Source organism: Squalius cephalus, assembly GCF_949319135.1.
Source record: "Squalius cephalus genome assembly, chromosome: 12".
NCBI lineage: Eukaryota > Metazoa > Chordata > Actinopteri > Cypriniformes > Leuciscidae > Squalius > Squalius cephalus.
Genome location: NC_137133.1, coordinates 36,131,660 through 36,157,334, shown reverse-complemented (window position 1 = coordinate 36,157,334; position 25,675 = coordinate 36,131,660). Strand labels below are relative to the sequence as shown.

The 25,675-nt window shown below is 34.7% G+C and overlaps 1 long non-coding RNA gene across 1 annotated transcript in view; it reads right to left on the bottom strand.

Moving 5' to 3' along the window:
- The window catches only part of LOC307168200, a 38,621-nt gene that overhangs the window by 11,529 nt on the left and 1,417 nt on the right, over positions 1-25,675 (bottom strand). The window contains exons 2-5 of the long non-coding RNA XR_013822906.1: positions 24,233-24,444; positions 20,262-20,285; positions 12,658-12,754; positions 4,443-4,579 (exon numbers count right to left, since the gene is read on the bottom strand). This is a non-coding gene — a long non-coding RNA (uncharacterized lncRNA). The remainder of the gene's footprint in view (positions 1-4,442; positions 4,580-12,657; positions 12,755-20,261; positions 20,286-24,232; positions 24,445-25,675) is intronic.

Genomic DNA, 25,675 nt, shown 5'->3' with positions numbered 1-25,675 from the left:
CTGCATTATATACATATATATCATCTGATAGTTTAAAATTTAATAACATTTTTGTCATATTTATTACCGCTTTATGTAAGATAATCCTTTAGTAGCTTGTGCTACTGCTTCATCATTTATATTTTTATTTTTCTATTTTAATTCTATTTTTTGTGTGTGCAATTTTTATGATTAAACTTGTGATTGCAATTTAAAATAAGATTTTGTTTTATTATTCCAGGTTTGCTATTTGTAATTTTATAATTACATAGGCTACTGTAAATATGGCTATAAAATAATATTAATATTTACTATAATATTTGCTCAAATAAGGAGTAATACAGTTGTAATATTTCACTGTAAAATAAAAACATTCTATTTAAAATATATTATATGATATATAATAATATTCATATAATTTATTTTACATTACAACTGTGAAATTACTTTGAATTATATACTTATATTTATATTTGTTGCACAAGCCGCATCGAGATTTGGTTTTTATGTCAATCTCGCAATTGGCTTTTGGCTTGCTTACTGGGGGACATTTAATTATTAATGTTTTAATATTTATCATTTAATAATATATTATTATTAAATATTCAACAATATTATTGATCTCCTGCATTGACACCAAATATATATATATATATAAATGAACTAAATGAATAACTTTTTTACAATAAAAATGAAGCATCACTAAACTTCCTTAAGCTGGAGTGTGATGCTATTTTCTTCTAGACATAAACTTTATTGCATTATTATCTCTGTAAAGCTGCTTTGAAAACAATCTGTATTGTAAAAAGCGCTGTATAAATAAATGTGACTTTCTGACAAATGCAAAAAAAAAAAAAAAAAAAAAAATTGCAATGTGTGAAAAGGCCTTAAATTCCCGTTCATCTTGAAATGACATCCTCTCTGAGGTCGAGCAAAAGCAAAGCTTTGTCCGCTTCCTTTCGGGACCCCGGTGGAATAAACCATTAAACCGTAGGGAGGAGAGAAAACCTGTAGAGCACTAAAATAAAGTTATGTCAAAACCATTCAGCTCTTCCTGCTGTCGCTGCTCAACCTTGCGGGAATCCTCCGAGGGGCCGAGAACATTACAAGCCATTCAGTTTATATGAATGGGCACTAACAGACTTTTTTGCCATTGTGATATGTCTAAATTTGCAGGCATATCCTGTGGTCCATCAGAAACAGCCTTAGTTTCAATTTAGTGTCTCCCAGAAGGACCCAGCTTCCTATTTCGGGTGGAAATTGTATAAAGTTTTCCCCCCAGTGTTCATATCTTTACTGCTTCAAAAGCCCTTTTACCAGAGAGATGAATGAGCTGACAGTTTGATGTCTTAAGCAAGATTGCAAATCATTTCGAATCATAAAAAACACACACACACACACACACACACACACACACACACACACACACACACACACAAACATGCATTTCAGTTTCATTCATAACGTCTGTGCATATAATGCATCTGTCACAGAGAATAGGCAAGTGTTTAATTTTATCAGGGCGATTTCACAGAACTCTATAAAATGGAAGGGGAAAGGCCTCGTCGTTTTACGAGCGCGCCTCTGCACTATAACTCTCGCCGAGCGATAAAGTAAATGATTACGGCCTTTTAGGAACGCCGCTTCTCCACAAATGTCACAGTTTTTTAAGCAGCAGATGTTTGAGGAATGATGTCAATGTGTCGAGACAGCCGTATATCTTTCACAGCGCTGAGAGGATCTGTAAAGATGAAGCCGTCGTCATCATCGCGATACCATCTGCCGTTCAGTGGCATAACTCTGATTGTATTATAGACACACACTGCATAAAACATCTATATTTTACAGGTTACGCCGTCTTTTGAGTCATTCATGCTAAGAAAACTGAAAAATTCAATGCATTCAGATCTTTAGGCTCTCTCAAGCATTGCAAATCAATTCCAGATTAATAGAAATAAATGCAAAATGCCTCATTCATCCAGTAAATTAATCAATGTTTCTTGCATATTTTCAATAAGCGACATAATAAATTGATCTATCATTTTTGTAGCCATGTATTTGAGATATATTATAATTATTATAATCTATGGCTGCACGATTAACCGAAATTAAGCTTATAAAAAATACCGGAAAAAACGGACATTGTGATATTTTGTTTTTCCGCGATATATATTGCGATATGAAAACAATTTCACCTGATGACTTGAATCGCTCTATTTGGAAATAATTAATCACTCTAGAATAATTGAGGTGATTTTGTAAGGGAGTGAATCTGCATAGAAAATAATAAACTAATTACAATCATAGGTAAATACAATAGAACAAAGATACAAATGAAATTCTTCAGAAGTTGTTTTTCAGGTCTAACAATAAAGTACAGAAATTAAATAATCAAATGTAAATTTACACTGTGCAAATTAAATATGTTAAAGCTACAAAAGTGATTTTCTCTTTGTCTTTTGTTGTTTGATTAGCATTAATGACGGACAGCGTTGGGAATATTAGGCTACTGTCACTTTAAGAGCGAATGCACAGATCCAATATACTGATACGCATCCGCTTTCTTTCTCAGTTGTTTATGTTCAAGCCATTAGAGACTGTGTTTACGAGGATACTCGAATGCTTGACAGGTCCTAAAACACGTGCAAATGATAAACTTTCACTCTGTGACGGTTAAAGTTTGCAATTAATCCGAGAATCTCGTGCATTTCGAACTTTAGTGCCCGGTTCCCATGGATCAACTACAGTACCCATAACTTGACATCGCACAGCCTACGATGAGACTATCAGATGCACACATTTCAGAAACCGATATTATAAAGTGTGACATTTCTTAAACTGAAATGTTTCTAAAACGGAGGGATGGATCCCGATTTCAGTTCTCTTCCACAGCTTACTGCACTTGAATGGTTCAATTTACACACAATTATGTCAAAATGCTGTGTCATATAATATTCATATTATTTTACATTATATTATATATAAATTCATTGTTAGAGATTATTATTTTTAACAGAATTAAAACGAAAGTTATACAAGCCTATTTAATTATTACATTATATTATTTATAGATTAATTGAATAAATATTATTAATATATAATTTTTATCATTATATTATGTTATGATATATTATATTATATATGAACAGCATTAAAACGTGAATTATACTGGCCTATTTTATTATCATTTTTATTATTTTATTATATGTAAATTAATTGTATAAATATTATTAATTTTCACAGCATTAAAACGTAAATTATACGAGCCTATCTTATTATTACATTATATTATATATAAATTAAATTAAATATATTTTTTACTCCAATAAAAACGAAATTATATGGGCCTTTTTTTATTATATTATATTATATTACCGGTATATTATATTATATTATATTATATTATATTATATTATATTATATTATTTATAAATTAAATTAAATATATTTTTTACTCCAATAAAACGAAATTATATGGGCCTTTTTTTATTATATTATATTATATTATATTATATTATATTATATTATATTATATTATATTAACGGTATATTATATTATATTATATTATATATAAATTAAATTAAATATATTTTTTATTCCAATAAAACGAAATTATATGGGCCTTTTTTTATTATATTATATTATATTATATTATATTATATTATATTATATTATATTAATGGTATATTATATTACCGGTATATTATATTATATTATATTATATTATATTATATTATATTATATTATATTATATTATATTATATTATATTTTATTATATTATAGTATAGTATAGTATATTATATTATATTATATTATATTAACGGTATATTATATTACTGGTATATTATATTATATTATATTATATTATATTATATTATATTATATTATATTATATTACTGGTATATTATATTATATTACCGGTATATTGTATTATATTACCGGTATTTTATATTATATTATATTATATTATATTATATTATATTCGACACAAAACCGACAAACAACATTAAATCATTAATAATAATTATTTGTATGACAATTAATCAACAGCACAAAATTCATGATGGTGACTGGCCTAGTAGTTGACATCATGCCATTGTCGATGAACCTCATGTTGAACCTGGAACATTTCTTTAACTCTACACTAACCCTAAATCCCAACGCCTCACTAACTCAACATCACGCTTCTATGTCCCTCAAAAGCGAACTCATCTAATCTATTTTACGTGCTCAGTTGTAAAATCTTACGCATCTGACATAAAATCAAACATGGTGTGGGAATGATAAAGTGTCATCTGGCGGCGAACTGGATCCTCGTTCAGGGAGCGTTTGGGAGTTCACTGTCCCCGGCACATGTTGCGCTGGTGTGACCGTAATGAGCCTCTGCTCCAGGCTTCATCTCTCTGCCCGAGGCGTAATTAACATTGCAGGCATTGCAGTCTGACGTGTTGAATAATTACCCGCTCCTCAATGACACGCCAGTTCCTGCGCTGCTGCAGTGCACAGGTGAAATCGTAACCTTATCCCGGCCAGCTGCCGCTTCAGGGAGGCCGTCGCCAGGACCGCCTGACCTCAGCGGGATGCTACCAGTGCAAGCCTGGAGGAAAGAGGCACAAAACATGCAAGTGACTCACTTTTCAAAGGCAAAGAAAAAACACAAATTATGTTATGATAATAATAATAATAAACTTTATTTTATATAGTGCCTTTAAAGAAGCTTCTCAAGGCACTTTACACTATAAAAATACAAAGAGAAAAATAAAACAATAATAAATACATAGAAATACAAAAGAACACACTGTAATACAGAATAATTAAAGCCATTAGGAAAAAGCTAACCTAAAAAAGTGTTGGATTTAAAACTGTTTAAATATGTGTGGGATAAAATCGACTTTTAATATATTTTTTAAAAAGACAAACTCAAACATATAACATTTTATGCATGTATACAGTATTTGTCATTTATATGTAAAATATTTATATTTAAATATAATATAAATGATGTATAAATATATATACATGCAAAATTTTGGATGCGATTAATCTTTGCCCAGCACTAATATTTTTTAAATAAAAAAATGCAACTCAAGCATTTATTAATTTTAAAGATTAGAAATATATATTGTATTTTTTTAACTTAATGTATTAAAAATGTATTAAAATTATGTATTATTTACTTAATAAAACTTTTTTTTTACTTTAAATATTTTATCATTGCCTATTTACATTGACTGACATTTGAAAGAAACACTTATTCAGCAAGGATGCATTTGAATTGAATTTAACTTTTTACATTGTTAGAAAATAATTCACATAAATGTTGTTCTTTTGATCTTTCTAGTCATCAAATAATCCTGGGAAAAAAATGCATCACAGAAATCTGAAGCAGCTCAACTCTTTTCAACATTGATAATAATCATAAATGACAGATCACATGACACTGAAGACTGGAGTAATGATGCTGAAAATTCACACGAATAAATTACATTTGAACACATATTCACATAGAAATTAGTTATTTTAAATTGTACAAATATTTCATAATTTTTACTGTATTTTTGATCATATAAATGCAGATTTATGTAACCCCATATAAATATAAACCCCAACTTTTGAATGGTAGTGTAATTACATTAATTCTTTAATAAACTAAATCTTTAATTATGTAAAAACATCAGAAAATGTTAAGTGATGTAAGCCGATCTGAATCAGACGGAATGATTCTCTGTCCTGCTCTTGATCTCGATCGTAATGTCATTAACATAACTGCTCTATTTTCTTTGGGCTAAACATGTATTAATATAGCTCATGTTCTTGTACCATTACAATTTTAGTGCATGCAAACTGTTAAAGACGACCCCCCATGTGCTGCTCTTTATGGGTCCCCTTTGACTCACTGTGATTCCTTGTGTCTGATCCCATTCAACAGTTTGCCTTGAACTGGGAAAGACGATCGGCTCGGGTTTCCCATTGGAGTGGACTCTCATCTCAGACTACTTTGAAAGTGTCTCCTGACATTATAATTAAGCTCTGAACGCCCTCCCTGTGGGAGGTTGCCCTTCCAAAGCCATCCGGCAGGTCAGCGCTGAGTTATTTGCACTGGTTTTGTGGGCAAACTTAATAATTCCCCAAAGAAAAAAAGAAGTCTATCAATCCTGCACAGAAAGGGCACAGTTACAGCTAGAGAACGGACAGGTTGAAATGAAATCAGTGCTGGGTTTAGCTTTGAGTCTTTGGCAAAGTTGATTTGTTTTGTTTGTTCTGAAATTCCTTTGACCGGTCGGATATCCACAGGTGCAAAAGCGCAAACGTTTTGTTTTTGTTTTGCTCTTGGCCAATTAGAGACTTCCGTAGCTCATCCGCAGTTCATCGGGAACTGGTTTTTGTGGATATCAACTAAACTTATCAGCAATAACAATTCTCAGTTTGTTTAACCAAGAGGATTCTGAACACAGTTGCTGATTACACAATTAAAGAAGTTATACAATACAATACAATACAATATTTATTTATAAAGCACATTTAAAAACAACCGAGGCTGACCAAAGTGCTGTACATGGCAGAGAATAAAATGCAGAGCAGTACAGAAGAAATAAATCAAATAAAAATAAACAACTGAAAAAATAAAACAAAAGAAAAAATAAGCAGTGGTCGTATCAGAAATCAAGGAGCATCAAAAGCAAGAGAGAATAAAAAAGATGGAAACTGAAGGAGCCAGTTTATTTATTTTACATTTACATATTTTCATTTTATTCTATATAAAAGAAAATGAAATTCAAATAGTTCATATCAGGTCATTTTATTTCACTCCAAAAACAAAAGAAAAAATAGTATATATGTTAATATATTAAATATAGAAATAAAGAAAATGAAGGGGGTGATTACTTAAGCTTTTTGCATTGTGACACCATTTTCAAGACAATTTAGCAATTTTCCAGAGATATTACGATGCGTTTTCAGTGATCTGATCACAAATTTTCAGCCAAAACACATTTTGGCGTTTTTTATCTGCTAAAAAAAAAATCTGGTCGTACGAGTCGATCTGGTATTAATCTGGTATTATCGTGCATTTTAACTGCGTCTCCTTTGACCACTTGCATTCGGATTTCCTATTATTTCGTCACAGTACATCACTTTCACTTCCTGCACACGAATACTCTTGAATAAACAAACTCATCCTGAGTGAAATATCCGTTAATTCATTTTTTTCCTGAATTTAAAATATTTTGCCGACTGCTAAAATGAAGCTTTGTCCCGCCAAAGATTGTTTGGATCATGTGATACAGCCGTTCTGCAGTACAGTACCCGCTCCTGTGAGTGTTTGTGTAAGCACTCTGTGAAGAGCATCAAAGCTTTCTATTTACAACGTGTTTTTGCAGCGTTGAGCGGTGTAGCCAATCACAGGCACCACTGTTGAGCGTGTGAATGCAGTGGCCAATCAGATGTGCATAAGTCAGTCAGAAGCCACACAAAATCGCAGGGCTTTAAAGTCCTGCACGCTCGCGAATCCTTTCATTATAACCAACACAGTGTAAACACGATGTCAATAAGAGATTCATTGCTTCAGTGATTATAACGGGAGTTTTCACAGTGTATCTCATTGACAGCTTCAGTGATTATAATGGCAGCGATCTTTGCTCGCTTTCTCTATGTAGCCTATAATATAAATTTTACATGCTGCTAATTACACATTGCAAAGTTTCTGGATTGACAGCCGTGACTGAATCTGATTGACAGTGATAACCAAAGCAATGGACGGAACAACGTGATCTGAGTGTAAATGCTAAATAATAAGACCTGCCACTTTTTCTATGTAATGTGTTACTATGTTGTTCATTTTATTACTAACTATTCAAATCAGTGACTTTTTACATATAAATGTAAAGATTTTGAAAATATAAAATTAGGGATGCACCGATATGAACATTTTGGCCGATACCAATAACCGATAATTCTTTATATTTGAAAGCCGATAACCGATATATTGGCCGATAAATCTAAATAAAAAATGTTATATAATTTTTAAGAGCCTGATTATACAAACAAAAGTCTCACCATTAAAAGCCATGTCCCAAACACACAATTATAATGTTCTCAATATAATTTGATGTAGTCTATATGACAGACTTGCGCTGCACATGTTGCACTTATTCTCTATTTTTCTTTTTTGAAGGGATTCCAATCATATTTCAAGCAATTCAAACCCATGTCTCAGCTGGAGGAAATAATACATTATTTATCGGCTTTAATATATCGACCAAATGCTCTTATCAGGCATTATTAAAAATGAACATAATAGGAAAATAATGCAACAAAGTTTGTTTCCAGAAGAAAATAGCGTCACAGTCCAGCTTAAGTAAGCTCAGTGATGTTTCATTTTTGTTGTAAAAACAAAAAAAGTTATTAATTTAGTTCATTTATACATATATATATATATATATATAGCCGCTCTGGAGAAAACCATGATGTTATCGTTTATAATACTTTGTACTTTGTGGATTTTTTGTTTTATTTTGCAATACAACTCAATACGATTGAGATATGTTCAGATCAGAAAATGTGGATCTGCGCTTTCCTCTGGCGCGCCGGCCGAGTTGATCTAGTCCACCTCTCGCCCCCTTCCAGTCGGAGCAATATGACCTCTCGCTGTTGTCACTTCGGAGATTTATTGAGGCCACATGCATTGTGATCGGCCTGTGACCCCCCTTTATGAGCTCTCTGGACTAATGCCACATAATGTCTGTAAGTTAGCCTGTGCAATTATAAAGCCTGTGGACTGAAAGAGAGCTGTCATTAGGATGTGCTTAAGGACTGTGGAGTCTGGCTCTGGGACAGGACAGCAAATGGACTGGGAGCCGTAAGACGAGCCGGGCCAGAAGGGGATAATTAGAGTGTTTTGTCCGACATTGTTGATATAAATATGACAAAAGCCCCTCCTGTTCCTCACCAACACACACTCATTACCCACTCTACGAGCCGGCCATAGACATCACCCTAATCATCATGTTCAACAGGTGGTGGGCAAATGCGAAGGGCATGAAACCGATACTGTGTTTCCTGCAAACTGACAAACGTGCTAATTAATCCTGATCTTTTTTCTTTTCCACTTATTGTTTCCCATCTGTTTGTAGCGTGTGAGGCCATGCTGAAAGCAGTTTTCCTGCAGTCGATGCGATGTTAACCCTAATGTGTTTAAAGAAGCGGAAAAAGCGATTCTGTCATCATCAGCTATAGGTTTCCATCGCCACGTATTTTTATGCGAATTTTAGAACGCGTTAAAGAATGTGCATAAAAAATCTCAAATGATTATTTCCCACCCCCTTTTTTTAAAATCAATAAAGACAGTGTTTAATAAAAAACATAAACTCACATGGGGCATGTTTTCTTATTGAATGAAAGAATTATGCACATAAACTACAATGGAAACACACTAACCAAATAAATTCCTGGATGTGCATAAAAAAAAAAAAAAAAGTGGCTTTGCTCAACAGTCATGTGATTGAATAACTGGAAAACCAGCTGATCAAATTTATTGCACACCATCTAAAACATTGGGCCCTATCTCACACCCGGCGCAATGCAGCGCCAAGCGCGACGCAAGTGTGTTTTGCTAGTTTCAGCCCGACGCAGTTTTCATTTTCACGTCCTGCGCCACGTTGTTTAAATAGCAAATGCATTTGCGCCCATTTGTTCGCCCATGGGCTGCTGGTCTGAGAACGAGGTGTGTGTTCAGGCGCATTGTTGGCGAGTTGCTATTTTGAGGAACTGAAATAGTCTGAGCCATTGACCAACTGAGACCTGGTCTAAAGTCAATGGCGCAATATTTTTTTTGTTATTTAAAGAGCACGTTAGTAATGTGTGCCTATAGGTGGTCCACAACACACACACTGCTTATTACACACACAGGGACGCACAGCAGCACACAAACATGTCAAATATTAAAATTAAAAGGATTACAATGTACAAGATTAATATTATGTACATAAAGATATGGTGGAATCCGGCTTGTCCCGTAGATGGTCTGCTTGCGCACTTTTACCTCGCGCATGAGCGTTTGCGCTCTTGAGACGCGTTCGGTCTTTCCACGATCAAATTCCTCCATGTAAATAGCGAATCTGCCATGGCGTGAACGCAACTGGCATTTAAAGGGAATGGGAGATGAGACTCTGATTGGTTTAACACACGTAAATCCCAAAACACACCCATTACTCATTAAGAGAATGGGGAAAACCCTTTTAGATCATGCACCGGGAGCACCGACCATTTTTCCTGTCGTTAAAGGGTACATAACATGCACAGTTTCACCTAATCTCATGTTAATCTTGAGTACCTATAGAGTAGTAGTGCATCCTTAATATCTCAAAAAAGTGTTTCGTTTTATTATATTTATAAAAGAAAAATACAGCTTTCCGATTCTCTCCGGGAAAAGCCGAAGTCCTGGAGGCGGAGCTATAGAGTCAAGCGGTAGTGCTTGATTTCCAGCAAAAGACAGAAATCTGATCCAGTTGTACTTACATGAATGGGGTCTTTTATCACTGGGACCGCTCCACGTTTTAATAGCAAACGATTTGCAAATCCAGCGTCAACCTGAGCCTTGTTAATAAAACATTCGTCACTGAAACGACCAGAACACACAACCGCACTTCCTACACTCCGTTGCTGCCCCGGAAAAACAAACTGCATCCACTGTTCCTGTAACACTGGGTTCTTTGGAAAGCTGAACACGGTAAGCTTTCCCTCACATCCAAAAACACACTTTTTGGAGACATTCTTGAACAAATCCTATGCAGAATCTATCTCTTTAACACTGTAAACAACTCTGAATACATGAAACACCATTGTACCCCCCCTTTAAACTAGCAAAAGTGGATTCGGACGCCCTGAGTGAACTTGCGCCCTGCGCTTTAGACCATGTGCATAGATAGTTAAAATAGGGCCCAATGTTTTTGTCATTCTGAAACGCCTGAGTGTGAGATCAAAATGATTTGGTATAATGTCCTCTCAGGACGGTCTCGAGTACGATTGCATTCCCAAACATCAGGCATCTGAACACAAGAGAAATGGTGGTTTATTCGCAAATGTTTTATGCGATATTCCAAAAGTTTATTCGCAACTATGGATGGAAACATATTTATCCTCATCCTTGTGTCATTTCAAACCCATACGATTTTCTTTTGTGTCATTAAGCTCCAAAAAGGACATCATAAAAGTGCCATAATGCGTACTAAAGTTGAAATCGTCTAAAGTTGTACGATAACATATAAAACCAGTTTTTGTTCACTGATAATCCTTCTCTAGTTTTAAATTGAATTTGTGTATCATGATATATATTGTCATGAAATTTAGTCATGTCACGTAACATCAACATCAAAACTGGTATCTTCACATTTCACATTTTTGAATATGCATGACCATGAATGAGATCTGATGAGATTTTCTTTTGTGTTCTACTGAAGAACGAAGGTTTGGAGAGATGTGAGTGCGAGTAAATGATGACAGAATTTACTTTTTTGGGGTGAATATCCCTTTAATGGAGGGTGTGCTATAACAAAATCTCCCTCTGACCATGTCAGTTAAATCCAGAAAATGAAAGATTGATTCGCCTTTGCAAACCAGCATGGAATTGAAAACCAAACATGTTGCTTTTAAATTCCAACAAATGACATTTGTGGTAACAGAATATGTGTCGGTCTCCACCGGCAGTGAAAGCACTGATTCATCTGCCACGATGAAGAGGATTTTCCTTTCTTTTTAATTTAATGGAGCCACACGGTGAATGAAGAACATCTCACTGGGAAAATATATTTTGAGGTTTAATATCGTAACTATTTTTGTGTTTTCACGTATCACATGAAATCCTTTTTTGTGGTCTTTGTCGTAAATTATGTAAATGGCATCAAAAAATAATAGTTGCGTAAAAAAATCACCTTTTCAATTAATTGTTTTTTAAAATGTGGTCGATTCAAAATCGATTCTCAAAAGCCACGAATCGCTTTTTTTCCATATTTATTTATCTATCACCCAAAAGCCAGGATTAGTTTTCCTCCACTGTTCATAGCCTCCATGTTACAGCTAATGCTGTGAGACTTTATGTGTGTTTTATCTTAAACATAAAATAACCTGATTCTGTTTGATCAAGGCGTGAGACTGTTCTGACTCGTCTATTCATCGTATGCATTTGAAATATAGAGTTGGGTTCTGTTTTAATGTCAAAATCGAAATTCGAATATCGAAATCGAATCTAACTGAGAGCTTGCGAATCGAAATCGTATCGAATTGGAACATCTGAATCGATGCCCAGCCCTTTTTGTGATCATTAATAAATGTAACTGTTGTGGATTCATGACAGCTCTTTTTCATCCGATGAAAGTCACCTGTGAGTATAAAGGCGTGGTGTGTTTAACTTTTAACTGTCTGACGAAGAGCCGACGTGCTCGAAACGTTACCACCAGTGAGTCTACCATTACATTTTTCCCATTTTTGGAGCCATGGTGTGACTTCCTTTGTTATTAATGTCCTTGTTGAATACTCAGTTTGTGCAACATATTGCTTTGCTTTGGATGTGCGTGCTTTGGATCTGATTTTACTTTGTTTTGGGTTTCTTTTACCCCACCTTTTCTCACGTTCGGTCTTTGAAGTGATGAATTTAGCCTGTTATGTGGGTATAAGTCGTACCTGACATATGAGTGTCCAGCATCATGTCACAGATCGCTGAAGAGGCATCTGAGGCCGTTCAACTCCAGGCCCAAATTCACTGTCAAATGATGGATCACTGGGGAGCAAAAGAGAGAGAGCTTGAGACGAGAGAGAAAAAAAAAATTTACTACACTTCCAAGAAACTGCTGGAACGGCAACAGTATTATGGCCCATTTTACTCGAATGGCCTGTTGACCAGAATGTGTGATTATCTTGTTTCATGTCAAACGTCCAAGCGTCTGATTCGTTGACGATTTGTCCTGGAACATGCAATAAAAGTGTAAGCGTTTTCGGCGACCCGATTCCAGGGTCATTAGTGGTTTTGCGCAAAGCTGGTGTTTGAGGCGAGGCGGTTTCGCTTCTCATTTCTACAGAGAGCTTTTGTCCACGCTGGCATTGCAGACCAAGGGTGGGCCTCTGGATTTGAGTGATTTATGAAGACGAGTAAAGAGGCCACGCGGTCGACAGCGCTGTCACATACAGGGGAGGAGAAACCGCATCAGGACATCAGAAAAGCTCGCGAGCGAGGGCCAGAACTGCACACGAGGGCCCCTTCATGACAAGGAAATGAAATCTGAGCGTTGTCCACAGGGATGATCCACACCGGGAGGAAGCGAGCACATTTCCATCAAGTTAAAGCTGACAGGGGAAAGTCTGCATATTTCATCCAGCACATGTTTTGCGAGTGAAAAGAGCCAAATCCTTTTCAATTTTTCATCCTATTATTTTGTTACCCCGGATTTACCCGTTAATAGCGTACATGCAGCTGCGTGCACCTGCATTAGAGACCCGATCCCGGGGCCGCGCGCTCCTCCAGATGTGCATCACGCATTCATGTCACGCTGGGATATTTGTGAAACGTATGAGATCCCACCAATCACTAAAACACTCCATCCAAAATCCCATCAAACACAGCAATGCAACACATCCATAATGTCCCAAAACTGACTCGATACTCACTCTGGGATCCCGCTTAGAGGTTTGAGAAGATTTTATTCGCATTAAAGTCAAAATTATACTTTCCTAATACACGTTCCTGTTCTTATTTTTGCACAGTTTATTAGTGCAAAACTATTCTTCTTTTGGAATTACGTGCGATATAATCAAAATGCAATCATTCTAATTATTTAGGCCTAAATTTAAGATTTATACATTTGATTTGCATTTAAAACAATAATACATAAATACATAAATAATACATAAACAGGTACGTAAAAAACATTACAGTTTGTTTTTTTAACTATATGCATCTATTTGATTTTATTTAGATAATCATATTTTCAAAATGCATTTTGAGAAACCAAATTAAATGTATTCAGCTGAAAAGTATAAACATGTTTAAAATAGCAAGGATTATTCGATTTGTTAAAATCTATGAGATTGAAACAAATTGGATTTATTGGTGATAAATATATAAACCTTATTATTATTGTGTATTTAAAACACATACACTTTATTAGTACTATTACAGAACTGACAAATATGCATCAATTAGTTTATGCTAAAACTGTGCAATTTTACATGCGATTTAAATACATAATCTTACATTTAGGCCTTAAAATATGTTTTGGAGGATGTAGCTCTGAAATGATGACACCCTTTTATTTTCAGCCACGCCCCTTTTTTAAACCATCCAATCAATTCCCGGCCTAATTTCTTTTTTTATCTTGAACATCTTCACAGAAATACTTCACATTACCAAAGTAAAACGGGGTGCGAATGCCATTTTCTTTGGCTTTAACACCTACAATAATGTATCCTGTAATATCTGACAGTGCTGTGCTCTGTTTTACACAGATTGTGCAACATTATCAGCACAGTAGTGGAAATATTCCTGTGTTCCTGTGGCGTTTCCGGTGTGTGTTCCAGTGGGTTAAAGCTCTCAGTGGCAGCTGAGGTTCAGGAGCTGTAGGTCACGAAGGCCACGAGCGAGAGACTTCCACTGCACAGCACATTAAGGAAACCGCTCTAACATTTATGTTTTGAAGCATTGAGCTCAAGTGAAGCTCAACAGCTCCCTGGATCACAGCGAGGAAACACTCGGCTCGGCCTGACAACAGCGGATCGGGGCCTTTCCTGAAAATCACAATGACCCTAAACACAAAAAACACGAGTACATTTATGAGGCGTTTTTATGTCACTGGGTTGAACGTATAAAACTAAACCCTTTGCTGTCTACATAGGCTGCCTTCTGAGGAAGCATCTTAAATGCTATTTTTACACGCACAGCCAGTGCGAGTGCATGGGAATATTTGAGCAAAGCTCTTAGTCAGCAATAAAAAAAAACTAAATAAAGTAATAAATAAGGATGAAACACACACTATAGACATGCAATGAAAAACACACTATAACCCACTGATACTTCCATACAAGAATATTGCACATTTCTGCAGTTCACTTTGTCTTGAGATGTGTAATGTATAAGAAAAATGCTGTAAAAAGATTCTAACATAAAATAATCTTAGCAGTTTTCAAGTTTCTATATGACTGAGATAAAAAAAGGTGAGGTAGACATATTTTATGTATATATTAGACATATATTAAACATATATTAGACGTATATAAGACATATTAGACGTATATTGGACATATATTAGACATATATAAGACATATTAGACGTATATTAAACATATATTAGACGTATATTAGACATATATTAGACGTATATTAGACGTATATTAGACGTATATTAGACGTATATCAGACGTATATTAGACGTATATTAGACATATATTAGACGTATATTAGACATATATTAGACGTATATTATATGTATATTAGACATATACTAGATGTATATTAGACATATATTAGATGTATATTAGACATATATTAGACGTAAATGGCTGATAAAAAGCTCTATACAGGTGCGAACTATATTATATTATATATTATATTATATTATATTAATTAACCTAAACCATTTAAAAAAACATTTTTTAAATAAAAATAAATAAAAAAACAATAAGTTTGGAGTCAGTAAGATTTGTATATAAGTTTTTGAAAGAAGTCTCTTCTGCTCACCAAGGCTGTGTTTATGTGATCAGTGAAAACAGAAATAGTGTGAAATGTTATTACAATTTAAATCAGCTGTTTTCTATGTGAATATATGTTAAAATTTAATTTATTCCTGTGATCAAAGCTGAATTTTCAGCATCATTACTCCAGTCTTCAGAGTCACATGATCCTTCAGAAATCACTCTAATGTGATGATCTGCCGCTCAAGAAAAATAAAAACTAATTCATAATATGAATAAAAACTATAACAGTATCTCACTGAAACTAAAAAAGTTTTGTTATTTGGTTATGAACCTTATTTATAAAGTTATCCGAACCCTTTCATGCTCGATGCAATCATGCAAACAAGCTTTTACTCAGTAATGGCTCATTCACAGATAAGATGTCAAGGTTCCCATCAGTCAGCGGCTAAATGCTTCGTATCGTCGTTGCCTTGAGCTCATAAACTCATAAAATCTGCTTTACATGCCAGGAATTCAGTCCATTGTTTTGCCAAAAATAATTTCAGCAGTTTACTGTTCCTGCAGTCCATCAAAAGGGCCGGAAGTGATTACTGTTTATTAAAAACATCTAATGACGTGCACTAGCGGTGTGTTGCAGAATGGCCGCTCGCTGAGGTAAACAAAGACAGGAAGATCAAATAATGCATTCATCACATTCCCCAGGGCCGGAGGCCAAGTTCATGTCAAATCCATAATAAGGAAAGTATCCTAGTTTCCCCACACGCACGTCACTCTCTGCTGGAAATCTACGCAGAGGATGCATTGATATTCCTGGCGCTTCCTTTCTCACAAGCTCAACACTGGCTCGTCACATCACAAGCAGAGCGCGCATCTCCCTCCCACATTAAACACACAATTACAAACCATTAGGCTGCCAAAACAGGGCCTTTGTTTTGTGTTTGGGTTCGTTTTTTCAATTTTTTTTTTTTTTTTTTTTCAGAGGGAGAGCGAGTGCATAACAGGCCGGGAGTTTGTCTTGCATGGAAAATAACAAGATTTAAGAGGTAATGAGAGTCGAGGACAACAACGCACAGCTGCCAGAAGCCTGCTGTTTCCATCATCGGTTTAAATCCTGATGCTTTATCATGTCTGCTGATGGACAAACCAATAAAAACGATTTTTTTCCTCAGATTTCTACTGGGATGAACGTGGTATTCTGACTTTACGATGGTCAGTTAGGTCAGGCAATATTTATATATAAGCTTATTTAATGTTTTTGAAAGAAGGCTCGTCTGCTCACCATGGCTGCATTTATTTGATCAAAAATACAGTAAAAATTGTGAAATATTATTATAATTTAAAATATCTGTTTTCTCTGTGTCTATATAGTAAAGTGTAATTTATTCCTGTGATCAAAGCTGTATTTTCAGCATCATTACTCCAGTCTTCAGTGTCACATGATCCTTCAGAAATCACTCTAATATGAGGATTTGATGATTATCAAAGTCATATTTTTGTTGAAACTGTGATACATTTTTTTTTTCAGGATTCTTTGATGATCAGAAAGGTCAAAAGAACAGCATTTCTGTGAACTAGAAATATTTTGTCAATCAATTGATTGATCTTTTGATCAATTTAATGCAACATCTTAATAGAAATATTAATTTCTAAAAAAAAAAGAAGTTAAATGTGGTAAAAGTATGGGTACCATGAACTAATACAATACTTCCATTACATTATTTCAAATAGCAAATACAAAATTCTGCAGGAAACACATAACAAAAGATACAGAAGTAAAAAGGAGTCGATGATCTACCAACTAATTTCTGCATCTAGAAAGATTCTTAATATTTTTATATCATAAAGTTTATTTGTTGTAATACTAAATAATCTTCTTTTTATTTCCAGGTTTACATTATATACACACACACACACACACACACACATATACATACATACATACATACATACACACACACACACACACACACACACACATATACATACATACATACACACACACACACACACACTATATTCGGTAACACTTTATTTTACAGTCTCCTTGTTACATGTAACACATGTACTTACCATAGTAATAACAGTAAATTATGCATAATTACATGCAACTAACCCTCAACCAAACCCTAACCCTACAGTAAGTACATGTTGTTGCTTAATATTACTCAATACTTAAATATATAATTACACTGTAACAATGACACCTTAAAATAAAGTGTAACCCTAAATTCTTAGATAATTCATTACTACATAATCTTCAGTGTTCTTATAGCTTTCCATATGCGGGAGTTTTCAGGAGAACATAATGGTTTTAAAGCAGAATCATCTAGAGTTTGTCTGACTGTGTGTGAATGAAACGGCGGTTCCCTCGTGAGATCTGTCGAGGTGAGAAGCGCTGCTCTCAGTGGTCATGCACACACACTACAGCTGCGCACTATTACAGCTTTTTCCACTTGCTAACACACTAAAATGACATGCACAGCACAATTATCTAAACTGACACACAGAGAGCAAAACCTTTTCTCAAGTCTGCAAAAGTCTAAACACATTTTCTGCTTTACACACATTTTGCAATTCAAAATGGCACTTTTTAAACACACTGAACACGGTTCTCTGCGTAACACACAACAATCTGACATAAAGTCACATGTCTGCCATTTCAAAACACTGCCATTCAAAATGACACTCCATGATCTGATTGGCCAGTACATGTGTCACCTGACCAAACACCTCAATGGTTAATTGTTAACACTTCAATCTTTTTCAGTTTACTGTTTTTGTGAGCATATTTTTGTTCAGTCCAGTGTAAATATTTCTGCTGTGCATATGTTGCACTGACTTGTTTGGTGAAAAATAAAAATGTGTGTGTATCTGCAAATATGTCTGTGCATGTGAACAATCTGAAGAATTTCCTACAATTTGAACTATTTTAGTATTATGGCAAAGCATACTAAAGATGAGTGCTCTTCATTATGCCCAACAGTGTGTAGTTGGTTAGACAAAAAGCTGCTAATATGAATGAAGTGTGTGCCATTTCGTGCAAAAGTTTGATTTGGATAATGATGTAGTTTTGGTTGCAGTGCTTCATTTTGCAGGATATATTGGGTATTTTGCAGTTTGGGTGTGTGGTTTTGTGAATTGTGTTAAGTATTTTGATAAAACCAGCCTAGTTTGCAAAATTGTGTGTTAGCAATTGGAAAACACTGTAACTGGACCTGTGAAAAGCTATAATGATGGTAAACATCATCTTATAATGCCTATCTGTTTCAATTACTCACATTCTTTAAATACGTCAATGTGAGAGTGTTAATTCTCTAAAGTCTCACTCACTTTTATCTGCCATGTCAACAGTTCTTCCAAATGAGGACTGAACTCAAAGATCACGAGACTTAAATCAATGTCTTACTTAATACAGTTAAAGATTCTTTTTAAAATCAGTAATTAATATTTTGATTTTAATTAAAATTGGTAATATATGTGAACTTGCGCATGCTATATTAGATCAGAAATATGTGCCTCAAGATTACTTGCTTAATTAAATTTAAAGTTATTTTGAATTGTTTAAATTTATATTTTATTTTTACATACTTATATATGCTAAAAATGGCGTTTTTGCAGTAATTATCATTTTAACTAAAAATGATGAAATATTAAATAATACATGCTAAAAAACTTAAATTAGAAACGTGTGCTTTTACTGTAGATTACTTGATGGTTATTCATATAGTTAAGTATAAAAATTGCAATAATTAATATTTAGATTTTAATTAAAATTGGTAATATATGTGAACTTGCGCATGCTAAAAATATTAGATCAGAAATATGTGCCTCAAGATTACTTGCTTAATTACATTTAAAGCTATTTTAATTTTTTTATATATATATATATTTTAATTTTACATACAGTATATATGCTAAAAATGGCGTTTTTGCAATAATTAACATTTTAGTTAAAAATACTAATGAAATATTAAACAATACATGCTAAAAAACTTACATTTGAAATGTGTGCCTTTACTGTAGATTACTTAATGGTTGTTAATTTAGTTAAGGGTAAAAATTGCAATAATTAACATTTAGATTTTAATTAAAACTGGTTTATATATATATATTAATTTATACATGCTAAAAAATGTTAAATTAGAAATATGTGCCTCACTTAATGAGTGTCATGTCACATGTAATGATTAAAAAATCTATTTCTTGCCATAATATTTCAATTTTAATTACAAATATTGAAAATAAATTCTAATTTAACATTTTTTAACATGTTTAGTTAAAGAATATGTTACATTAGAAATATGTGCTGCTTATTCCCACCCCTAAATATTATATTTCAATGCCAGCATTTGTTTTAGGCCAGATAATAAAAGGTAACGAAGCGAATAAGAGTTTTTCACGCACCCACCCAAAATCCTCGTTTTCCTTAAACATGTTTCCTTAAACAAGTCTAGCAGAAATGATGAGGGTCACTTTTCCAGTAACAAAAAGGATCAGATTTCTGGTCCAGCGTGGAAATAACGGTGTGTGACGGCCAGAGTCTCCATGATGTTAACACACTCACCAGACAAGCACAAGAGGAGGGGAAAAAGAGTCCTTACCTTAATGACAATCACAGTTCAGCCCTGAAACGAGAGAGAGAGAGAGAGAGAGAGAGAGAGAGAGAGAGAGAGAGAGAGAGAGAGAGAGAGAGAGAGAGAGAGAGAGAGACAGAGAGATTAAGGCTTATTTACACAGCACTTTTCATACATAATGGCCATTCAAAGTGCTTTACATAAAAGTGATTAAAAATAATTATAAAAGGCGCATAATAAATTAATACAAAATAAAAAAATACAAATAATACAAAATATAAAGAAGAAATAAAAGGAAATAATTACTTGCAATAATTAATTGCATAAAGAGTGCTTTACATAAAAGTGATAAAATAATTATAAAAGGTGCATAATAAATTAATACTAAAACATAATAAATATAAATTATACAAAATAATAAGAAATAAAAGGAAATAATTATTTGCAATAATTAATTGCATAAAGAAAACAAAGAATAATTTTTGAATTTATTGACAATTAAGCAAGCAATTCTAATTACTGTAATGCAGATTGTAAAAAAAAACTAACTAAAATATAAATAATTATCATTAAAAAATAACTAAAATATAAATATTATAATATTAAAATAATTAAAAATTAATACTTTACAGTAAGGTTTCATTAGTTAACATACGTTAATGCATTAACAATGAGCAATACATTTGTTACAGTGTTTATTAATCTTTGTTAGTTAATAAAAATACAGCTGTTCATTGATTGTTAATGTCGGCTCAGGTCTTTAAATAAATAATATTTTTAAATATACTTTAAATAATATTAACAGATACAACTTTTGATTTAAATAATGTAATGTTAAATATTAAATTATGAAATTATCATTAGCTAAGATTAATAAATGCTTTAGAAGTGTTTTTCAGTGTTAGGGCCGGTTCACACAGGACAAGAACAGGTCAGTGCAACAACAACAAAAGGTCAAGAGACGCGTTTTAAAAGTTGAATTTTTAACTTGAACGCAGCGTTTTTAAGATGGCATTTCATGCATGAGATGCAGCAACAGATGCGAGAGTTGAAGACATCCGTCTAGCGTGGGTTTACACTGAGAAACATCGGAAAATTAGTGCAGTGGAATGGAAAAACGTGTTCTGTGTGAACAGTGAAGACTTCATGTTAGTTCATGTTAAATGTTGACAGCAAATTAAAGGATTAGTTCACTCCACAATTAAAATTCCCTGATAATTTACTCACCGCCACGTCATCCAAGAGGTTCATGTCTGTCTTTCTTCAGTCGAATGGAATTAAGGTTTCCAGGATTCCAGGATTTTTCTCCATATAGTGGACTTCAATGGGGTCCAAAAGTTTAAAGGTCCAAATATCAGTTTTAAAGTCTCGACACGATCCCAGCCGAGGAATAAGAGTCTTATCTAGACAAATAATAAACATTTATATACTTTTTAACCACAAATGCACATATCGCTTGACGTATAGGCGAAAGTACTAAAGACTAAGTCAAACGCCCTTTACAACAACAACAACAAAAATGGTAAAACAATGATGTCGGATGATCTTGAACATCACCAACGTGATTACATCATGCGCAAAGTCGTGGAGCTAGTGCAAGACAAGCATTTGTGGTTAAAAAGTATATAAATGTTTCTTTTTTTAATAAAATGACCGATGGTTTGTCTAGATAAGACTCTTATTCCTCGGCTGGGATCGTGTCGAGACTTTGAAGCTGCACTGAAACCCACATTTGGACCTTTAAACTTTTGGACCCCATTGAAGACACTATATGGAGAAAAATATAGGGAGAATAGATGGAGAATTTCTTTCCGACTGAAGAACGAAAGACATGAACACCTTGAATGACATGGGGGAGAGTACATCATCAGGAAATCTTAATTCTGGAGTGAACTTATACTTTAATCCTAATTGTAATTCTCCATTTGTTTGTCTTTTGATTTTTGGGTGAAATGTGACCCTGGACATGTTTCGTTTACCCGGTATAATTAGTTGTTAACTAACTGAACTTGTTAAAGAGCAGAGATAAACCGAGGGAATAGTGTGTGTGTGTGTGTGTGTGTGTGTGTGTGTGTGTGTGTGTGTGTGTGTGTGAAGTCTTTTAAGGGTTAGCGCTCTTTGCTAATAGATTTGTGGTAGTGAGTTATTCACAGTCTTAATGAGCTGTAATAAAACGCGCGGCGGGTGAGCAGAGGCGAGGGTCTCGTGTTTCAGCGCCACAGTCATCCTGAAGGGAAATTCCCCCACAATGCACACGCTGAACTGCTCTGATTACTTAATTCATTAACCAAGTAAACTGAATCACATAGGGATGTGACCACATCCAGGTCATCCTAGGCTGGGACACACGATGGATACTCTTTCAAACCATTAAATCGCCCCTAATTATTTTGGAGTCTCCAATAAAAGATTTACATGCATCCAAGGTCAAAAACATTTAAATTATATACATAATATACATTCATACACCTCATTTCTCAATACAATTCATTGGAAGATTCAGTGTCTTAGGCCGTGTGTCCACCAAAGTGTTTTTAGCCAGCTGAACAGTGTTTTTGTCAGTTGAGACGCTTTGCTTGTTATGATACGGAATATCCGCGAAAGTTTTACTAGCATCTCATTTCACACATATTTTGTTTTTGAGTTGATTCTATATTAAAATGTCGATACAATGTAACCGTTTTGTTCCGTTATTATGCTTGTTGTTGTCGTCTGTTGACGTTGTACAAGCAGAATGTGGCGGTTGGTTGGTGTGGTATTAGTCCCGCCCCTCCTCCACTGTGATTGGACGGTTGGGTAAAAAGTGACAGTGATGAGCGCTGCGTTTTACCCAAAGTTGAACATTCTTCAACTCTCAGCGACTGGTAAGAAACGCTGGGCACTCAGCGGCTCGTTACGCTCATGGCGTTTAAAAAACGCTCTGCTCTGCTCTGATTGGTCAAACGGCCCAGTCTGCTGTGATTGGTTGACTGCTTATAGTGCATGTCGGAAACTAATGTCAGCTCTTTCTCAGCGTTTGATACACAGTGATACGAACAGTAACGATGGAGTCGGTTATACCATATTAATTCGAGTTTTAGCCTTTTGAAGTGGATTTGCAGCATCTTCTCGACATGAACAACTCAAACCAAACTCTTCCAGTCTCAGACACAACTACAATGGAGACGCTGTTCACCGGCAGCCAATGAACAGCACAGGCTGGCATTATGCAAATTTGTTTCATTGTCACGTAGGTTTGTAAGACTGGAGTTACTGTGTTACTCTAAAAAATCTTGGTTTATTTTTTCTACCCAAATCCTGGGTTGAAGATTTTATGTAAATTTTTTCAGTGTTTGGGTAGTTTTTGTGTTGCCCTGATCCCGGATCAGACGTAACAACCCAGGGGTTGAGTCATTTATCACAGGCTTCTTGCGACCTCTTTAGGAGAGAGCAGTGCGGCTCCGTCAAATTGCATGTCTTCGGTAGAATAGAGGTTTGTGTACATTTAATTTGATTTATAAATACGTCATTGTTCTGTATATCATTTCATTTTAATGCAAAGTAACATACAGGGTCGCGACGTGAGTCACGAGTGTCGCGCCGGTCTTTTCGCGTGATGGAAACGCCTGATGCCTTGCATAAAACTTTATGAACGTATAATTCCATCCCATTGACTCCCATTCATTTTGGCGTCACTTTGACAGCGAATAACTTTACATCTGAGGTGTTTAAAGACTCCATTTGTCCATTATTTATTTCTAAAGAAACACGAAAATGTATAAAAGGCTCCATTACCTTGTATCTTAAGTTATTGCCCCATAGAAGCAGTTTTTGTAAAAATAGGCTAACGATTGCGTCATAACCACGCGACTCTGTCGCACAGTAGAGAGATTACCGTATGGACGGGAGGAAAAGCTCGCGGGCAATCGGGGGGACGTGGAGGCAAAATGACAAAACAATTAATCAGAATACTTAGCAAAAGTTGCTCCTGCTCCAGCTCATGGACAGCTCTTACTCACACTCTCCGTCTCTGCAAGTTTCGGAAGGGAATGATTCAGATTTCTCTCGGCACAGCTACTAGAAGACAGACGGGTTGCTCACGTCACATCTACGTCGTCAAGCTCAGTGTGAGTCTGCGCAGTCGCTCAGCCATCAGGAAGTGAGAGCTTCTAATTGACTTCACTTTTCTCCATTGAATCCAATGGGGTCGCTGTGTCCATTTCTTTCACTGCTATGAGAAAACGGGACAACAGACACTGATCGATTACACTTGAATTACCTCTAAATGTTTCATTTTTACTTCTAATATTTGTTGAACAAGCTTAAATATATGCAATATGTATTCAAAACTATATAAAATATGCAACACTGTAAAACATTATTTAAAAAAAAAGGAATTATCATGCAAACCAGTGGCTGTGTGGAGTATTTTTGAAGTTTAGAGGATTTATAAAAATTTTGAGGATTTAAGTTAATCCGTAAACATTAATTCATGTATGAAGTAAAAAAAAAGAAAAGAAAAAAAGCTAGTACTATAGTAAAAATTAATCAACCCATAATGCTGGGTTAAATAAATAACCCAATTTGCCGGGTAAAATTAACCCAATGTGTGTTCTGTCCTATATTTACCCAGCTCAACCCAAATTGGTTTTTTTTTAACCCAGTGTTTTTTTTACCTTTACAAATTTGTAGACCTTTTAGATTCACAAACAGCGATATTACACACTGCCTGAAAGGGAACATTGGAAAGAGCATAGCAGCACTTTAACAAGGACCGCGTGAAGCCAGAAACACATGAAACACAGAATACGAAAGCTTGCTCAATGCACTGAATATTGTGGTGGTATAGCAACTCACTCAAGCACTCACTCATGTCAAAGTTTCCTTCAAATATCTGTGCCATTAAATCAGATATGTTATTATGCATAAGGTATGTTTCAGGGCTCAGTGCAAGGGAGAATGGTTAAATTTCCCTCAAACCTCCACCCTTCAAACACTACGTGTGTGTTTGTGATTAATAGCTCATGACAATTTAATGGAGAAACATATAGCCTGGCACCCAGCAGCTTCTTTCAGGAGTAAATAAGCCCCATTAACACCATATGCTAGCAATGCCACACAAGGCGACCGGCTCAACTTGAACTTAATCACACTCGCATAAGTCAAGGCGGGAAACATCCTCAAGGTAGCAATTTCAGAGTCACATGAACGACGTATTTCATTATAGCTTTAAAAGAAAAAGCATGGTCAGTTAAACTCCTGCCAGCTGCTCAAAGGGGTTTGTGCTGGGAACGAAACTATGGGGAACACAGAAATAACTGTTCACTTAATTACAGAGCAAAGTCTGTCATTTCTTGTCATAGTATAGAAATCACAGTTAATCACAGTTTTCATGCTCGTAACACACTGAGCACATTAATTAGAGGCAATAAAGTGTGAAATGTCAACAAATTAGCACTAAA